Below are 7,544 nucleotides of genomic sequence, written 5' to 3' on the forward strand. Positions count from 1 at the left end.
CTCAGCCTTCCGAGGAGCCGGAGTTACAGGCAGGCGCTACCACGCCCGGCTGATTTTTGATTTATTGTAGAGATAAGGTCTCGCCAAGTTGCCCAGGCGGGTCTCGAACCCGTGGGCTCAGGCAATCCACTCACATCAGCCTCCCAAGGCGCAGGATTACAGGCTGAGCCACTGAGCTCGGCTTTTTTTTTTTTTTTTTTTTTTTATTGTAGCGACAAGGTCTCTCCAAGTTGTCCAGGCTGGTCTCGAGCCTGTAGGCTCAGGCAATCCACTCCCCTCTGCCTCCCAAAGTGCTAGGATTATAGGCTGAGCCACAGAGCCCGGCCTGTTGGTTCATTTTTTAACAGCTTTATTGAAATACAATCTGATAAAGTTTTTTGTTTTTGTGTTTTTTTGTGGTTTTTTTTGAGTTGGAGTCTCACTGTCGCCCAGACTGGAGTTCAGTGGCCGCTCCCGGCCACTGCAGCCTCGACCTGCTGGGCTGCGGCGATCCTTCCGCCTCAGCCCTCCAAGTAGCTGGAACTACAGGCGCGCGCTACCATACCCGGCTCATTTTTTGATTTATTGTAAGATGAGGTCTCGCTAAATTGCCCAGGCAGGTCTCGAACCCGTGGGCTCAGCAGTCCACTCATCTCAGTCTCCCAAAGGTGCGTGATTACAGGCTGAGCCACCGAGCCCGGCTATTCTGGTAAAGTTTTTACAAATGTTTTGACACTGTAAAACCATTGTCAGAGTCTAGATAATGAGCATGTATGTATGTCCATTACCTCCAGAGTTTTCTTGTGCCTGTTTGTAATCCACATAGCCTCTCTCTCCCCAATCTCCTTCCATCCTCCCAGAGACACCAGAGATTAGATTGTCACCAGAGATTAGATTGAATTTTCTAGATTTTTATTGTAAATGAAATCATATATATATGTTTTGGAGTCTGTATTATTTTACTCATCTTAAGTCTTGAGATTTATCCTGTCGAGTGTATCAAAAGTTTTGCGCATTACAAATAAAGCTGCCATGAGCTTTTGTGTACGAATCTTCATGCAGACATATGCCTTCCTTTCTCTTGAGTAAATACTTTCTCTTGAGTAAATAGGAATAAATGCTGGAATATATGGTAGGTGTATGGTTGACTTTTTAAGAAGCTGCCAAATTGTTTTACAGAGTAAATGTCCCATTTTACATTCCCACTAGCAATTTATGATAGTTCTGGTTCCTCCACATGTTAAAACATGATATAGTTATCCTTAATTTTTGCCTGTGTTTGTAGTGGTATTTCATTGTGGTTTTAATTTTTATTTCCACAGTGACTGATGAAGCTGAACATCTTTTTATGTGCTTATTTGCTCTCTGTACATCTTCTTTGGTAAAATGTGTGTTTAGTTATTTTGCCCATTTTTAATTTTTTTGTATTCTTATTATTGAATTTTAAAAGTTTTTTAATATATTCTGGATACCAGCCCTTTTTCAGATATATAATTTGGAAATATTTTCCCCCAGTTGTGCTTTGTCTTTTCATTCTCTTACTAGTTTTTCATTTTAATGGAGTCAAATTTTTCATTTTTCTCTTTTATGGATCATGCTTTTCATGATGTATTACAGAAATCTTTCCCTACTGTAAGATTAAAAAATAATCTATATTTTCTTCTAGAAGTTTTATAAGTGTTATGGCTTTTAGTTGGTCTATGGCCCATTTAGGGTTAATTTTTTATATATTGTGAAATGTAGACTGAAGTTCTTTTCGGGGGTATGTGTATGTTCAGTTGTTCAAGCACATTTATTGAAAAGACTTTCATTGCTGAATTGTTTTTGTACTTTTGTTGAAAATAATTGATCACATGTGTGAGTCTATTTCTGGACTGTGTATTCTGTTTCATTGACATTGATTTATCTTTATGCAAATACCACACTATCTTGATTGTAGTTTTATAATGTCTTGAAATTAGGTAATGTTAGTTCTCCTGTTTTATTCTTTTTTTTTCTTCCAAGTTGTTTTGGCCATTCTAGGTCTTTGTAGTTCGTTTGAATGTGAGATTCAACTTGTCAATTAAAAAAAAAAAAAAAAAGCCTGCTGGGATTTTGAGTTTGCATTGAATCTATAGATAAATATGGAAAGAACTGACATCTTAACAATCTTGAGTTTTCTGATATGTGAACCTGGTATATCTTACCATTTATTTAGGAGTTCTTTAATTTCTCCCAGCAGTATTTTGTAGTTTTTACTCTAGAGGTCTTTCATGCCTTTTTTCAGAATTAACCCTAAGTTTATTATACTTCTAGATACTTTTAAAATGGTGCTGTTTTTTATTTCAATTTTTGATCACTCACTGTTAGTATAAAGATAATTAAATTATACATTAATTTTGCATACTGATACTACTAAATTCACTTATTAGCTCTAGTAGCATTTAAAAAAAATATTTCATCAGATTTTCTACATAGATTATGCCATCTGCAGATAAAAACAGTTTTGTTTCTTCTTTTCCAATGTAGATGGCTTATATATTTTTTTTCTTTTTATTTTTGTACTAGAACCTCCCCAACAATCTTGAAAAGAAGTAGGGAGAGTTGACATGTTGTCCTGTTCCTGATCCTAACGAGAAAGTATTTAGTCTTAAACCATTAAGTTGGATGCTTTTCATAAATGATCGTATGAAGTGAAAGAACTTCCCTTCTACTCCTACTTAAATAAAGTTGGTTGGTTTTTGTTTTTTTGTTTTTGTTTTTGTGTGTGTTGGAGTCTTACTCTGTCACCCAGACTGGAGTGCAGTGGCCGCTACCAGCCACTGCAGCCTCGACCTGCTGCCTCAACCTTCCGGTAGCCGGAACTACAGGCGCGCGCTACCACGCCCGGCTGATTTTTTGATTTATTGTAGAGATGTGGTCTCACCAAGTTGCCCAGGCGGGTCTTGAACCCGCGGGCTCAGAAAATCCACTCACCTCAGCCTCCCAAAGCGCGGGATTACAGGCTGAGCCACTGAGCCCGGCTGGGTTTTTTTTTTTAATTAGGAATGGGTGCTAGATTTTATCAAATGCTTTTTATGCAGCTATTGAAATAGTTCTATAGTTTTTAATTTTGCTATTATGGTAAATTACCTTGATTGATTTTAAAATATCCCATTCCTGGGAGAAATTTTACTTGGTTATGGTACACCCAATTTATATTTTTGAATTAGATTTGCTAAAGTTTTGTTTAAAATTTTTGCATCCATAGTTAGATATCTGTCATTTTCTTTTCTCGTACTGTCTTTCTCCAATTTGTGATTGAAGGTAAAACTAAGCTCATAGAATAAATTGGACGGTGTTCCCCCCTTCAGTTTTCTGAAAGACTTTGCTTAGAATTGGTGTTATTTTTTTCCTTAAATGTTTGGTAGAATTCACCAGTGAAACCATTTGTATTTGAAGTTTTGTTTGTTTGTTTATTTGTGAGAAGGTTCTTAACTACAGATTTGATTTATTTCATTGATATAAGGCTATTTGGGCTATCAATTTCTTTCATAGTTTTTGTCTTTCAAAGGATTTGTCCATTTTATATAAGGTGACTCAGTGTTTTCTATTTTTCTGTGTGTGTAGATGCCAACTGTTATCATTTCCTTTTACCTGTTTTGTTGTTGTTGTTTTAACATTTATTTTAATACAGGTCTGCTGGCGGCAAGCTATTTTGGCTTTTGTACTTCTGAAATAGAATTTTGTCTTTGCTTTTGAAAGATATTTTCACTGGCTATAGAATTCTAAGTTGACTGTTTTGAATATTAGTGCAGTACTTGAAAGTTGTTGCTCTACTGTGTTCTCACTTGCATTTTTTTCCAGACAAGAAGTCTTCTGTCAACTTTATCTCTGTTCCTCTGTACATTTGTTTCTTTTCTTCCAACCTCTGTCTGCTTTTAAGATTTTTTATTTTTAACACTGGTGTTGAGAAAATTGGTCACATATGTCTTAGTGTGGTTTTCCTTATGTTTCTTGTGCTTGGGTGGTTTACTGAGTGTCTTAGATTTGTGCATTTCTACTTTTCATCAAATTTAAAAATTTTTCAACCATTAGCTCTTTACATATTTTTCCTGTTCCTCCTTTGGATGCCCCGCAATTACATTTGTATTAGGGTACTTGGGGTCTTCTTTTTCCGTCTATTTTCTATTTCCTTTTGAATAAACTCAATTGCTGTCCTTCATTTGCTCATAATCTTCTCTTCTGCAGTGTTTAATATGCTATTCATCTCATTCAGTGTATTTTTTATTTTATACATTGTAGTTTTCATCTCTAAAAGTTAGATTTGAGTGTTTTTAATATCTTCTGTTTCTATTTAACATGTTCCATCTTTGTTAAAGATTTTTGAACATACGGAAGACAAATTTGCTGTCTTACTGTCCTTTTCTGCCAATTCTAACATCTGTGTCTGTTTTGGGTGTTTTTGATTGATTGGTTTTTCACCACATTATGGATCATATTTTTTTTCTTTGCTTGCCTGGCCATATTTATTGGATCACAGGCATTATGAATTTTATCTTGCTAGATGCTGGATATTTTATATTTCTGTAAATATATTCTTGTGCTTTGTTCTGAGATGCAGTAATTTGGAAGCAGTTTGATTCTTTCAAATCCTGCTTTTAAGATTTGTTAGTGGGACAAGAACAGCATTTATTCTACAGCAAATTAGTCTCCTTTTTAAAGCAAGACACTCCTGAGAATTATATATAATGTACTATAAATGTTGAGCTCTTTCTGGCTGGCTGATGAGAACACTCACTTTTCCTGGGACTGGATGAACATGAGGAGCTGATCCTTTAAGTCCTTTTTGGTGGTTATCTCCCCTGGCCTCATGCAGTTTCCTAGCACATATGCATTAATTAATACTCTACTGAATTTTAGAGGAGAGTCCTCTGCAGTTTTCAGGAGTTCTCTTTCTTTGCTGCTCTTTTCTCTGTAGAAAAGTCCCTTTGGTCTTCTTGGACTCTGAGCTCTGTGTCCTCAACTCTGCTTGTTGAATTTCACTCAGGTTTTCTCTTACCACCCCTTAGCTTGAGAACTTTCTCAAGGCAGTAGTAAGACTTACCTTGCTTGTTTTCTGTCTCTAAGGGATCATATCTATCACTTACTTATATACAGTTATTGAAACTATTGTATGTTCTGTCCAGTTTTTTGTTTCAGGAAAATAGGTAAGTTGAGTTCTTATTACTGTTGAGTTATTTTTAACTTTGATAAATATAACTTCCCAATAAGTCCACTTAATTATTCTACAAATTGGTCCAGGCACGTATGCTCAAGCCTGTAATCCTAGCACTTTGGGAGGTCACGGCGAGAGGATTGCCTGAACCCGTGGGTTCAAGACCAGCCTGGACAACGTGGTGAGACTTCGTCTCTACAACAAATCAAAAAATTGGCCAGATGTGGTAATGTGTGCCTGTAGTTCAGAATACTTGGAAGGCTGAGGCGGAAGGATTGCCTGAGCCCCTAGGTCGATGCTGGGGTAGCTATGAGTGTGCCTCTGCACTCCAGCCTGGGCAACAGAGTGAGACTCCAACTCAAAAAATATATATATACAAATTTACATTTCCAGCAATGTTGTACTAAAGTGCCTATACCCTGGTATCATTATTATTACAAGATATTATTCTTTTGTTTTTGTTAGTCTGATGAGCAACAGAAAAGGCATTTCATTATAGTAGAAATTTTCTTATATTTTTGAAGTCAAGACTGATAGTCATTCAGTTTCATAAAGCAGTTATAGAGAAAAAAAATCTTTTTTTTTTTTTGAGTTGGAGTCTTACTCTGTCGCCCAGACTGGAGTGCAGTGGCCGCTCCCAGCCACCGCAGCCTCGACCTGCTGGGCTCCAGCGATCCTTCTGCCTCAGCCTTCCAAGTAGCCGGAATTACCGGCGCGCGCTACCACGCCCGGCTGATTTTTTTTTGATTTATTGTCGAGATGAGGTCTCTCTGCCCAGGCGGGTCTCAAACCCGCGGGCTCAGGCAATCCACTCACCTCAGCCTCCCAAAGGCGCGGGATTATAGGCTGAGCCACTGAGCCCGGGGAGAAAAAAAATCTTTTAAAAAATTATGCATGCACATACTTTTATAGAGTTTGTCATCTTTTATGCCTACATATGCCAGTCATATATCATCTGCCATTTTTGGTTTAATTTTATTTAAAGTGGAATGAGAACTTAATGAAACTAATGAAACTGTTTTCAAATCCTCCTTCTAGATTTTATATTTTCTCTAGTCTCTTAACATTAATTTCATCCACAATTAATTATAGAGTTTTTTTAAGCTTTTCACCTTTATCTGGTCTTTCCAAAATGTTTAAACTGACTTTTACAGAAATAAGTACTCTTTTTATACTTATATGGGGCATACTTCATCCATTTACAGAGTAGGTAAATCATTACACAATTGCAGTAACAAATGCAGTTGACATAAATACTGGGAGACAGATCTAAGTTACTGTTGGTAAACAAGCAACTCAACTAGTAGAACTAGAAAGGTAGAGGCCTGCATAGAGTAATCTATCACCTTTGATGTATTCTGGAAATCAAGTAGGTTTTACGGAGGGAAAGGAGAGTGGAGAATGTGGTTTATTAACCCTACAGATCAGCCAAATAGAAATCAGACCAGAAAAAGCTTTCACTGATTTATTCCACTTGCATTTCCTTAATTATGAAGTTGAACATCTTTTTATTTTTTACTTTGTATTTCTTCAGTCAAATGTCTTTTTTTATTCACAAAGACTATTTTTTCTACTAAGATGTGCGTCTCTTAATAATGTATAGGAGTTCTTTACCTATTATGTATACTAATCCATTGTGGCATATGTGACAAATATTTTCCCCTACTTTGCTTTGTTGTTGTTTTTAACATAGCTTATTTTATCTCTCCTCAGGCAGGATTTGAAAATTCTTGTAAAGTCAAATTCTTCAATATTTTTCTTCAGAGCATCTGTATTTTAGGTATTGCTTTAAAAAGACCTATCCACACATCTAGATTGTTTTTAGTTTCAAAAGTTATATAATTAATAGTTGGGCACAGTAGCTCACACCTATAATCCAGCACTTTCGGAGGCAGAAGCAAGAGGATTGACTGAGCCCAGGGGTTCAAGACCAGCCTGGGCAACTTGATGAGACCTCATCTCTACAATAAATTTTTTAAAAAATTAGCTGGGCATGGCAGCACACACCTGTAGTTCCAGCTACTTAGAAGGCTAAGGCGGAAGGATCGCCTGAGCCAAGCAGTTGAGACTGTGGTGGCCCATGAGCATGCCACTGCACTCCAGCCTAGGTGACAGAATGAGACTCCAACTCAAAAAAAGAAAAGTTACGTAATTATTGAGTATTTCTCACTGACCCTTTGCCTGTATGTTTTTTCCATGGGAAGAATGAGTAAGCATTTTAAAAGATGTTTACCTAATAATGAACCTTCTTTATACTTATAGATGCGAATTGCACTAAAAAAATTGATCCTTTTATGACTAGCCAGATAAATGTTTTGTTTTGTTTTTTTGAGTTGGAGTCTCACTCTGTCGCTCAGACTGGAGTGCAGTGGCCGCTCCCGGCCTGCTG

General features: G+C 36.9%; 1 protein-coding gene across 1 annotated transcript in view; it reads left to right on the top strand.

Moving 5' to 3' along the window:
• The window catches only part of PKP2 (plakophilin 2), a 71,325-nt gene that overhangs the window by 10,667 nt on the left and 53,114 nt on the right, over nucleotides 1–7,544 (top strand). The window lies entirely within an intron of this gene.

Source organism: Carlito syrichta, unplaced genomic scaffold (assembly GCF_000164805.1).
Source record: "Carlito syrichta isolate Samal-C Ts95f unplaced genomic scaffold, Tarsius_syrichta-2.0.1 Scaffold316039, whole genome shotgun sequence".
Taxonomy (NCBI): Eukaryota; Metazoa; Chordata; class Mammalia; order Primates; family Tarsiidae; genus Carlito; species Carlito syrichta.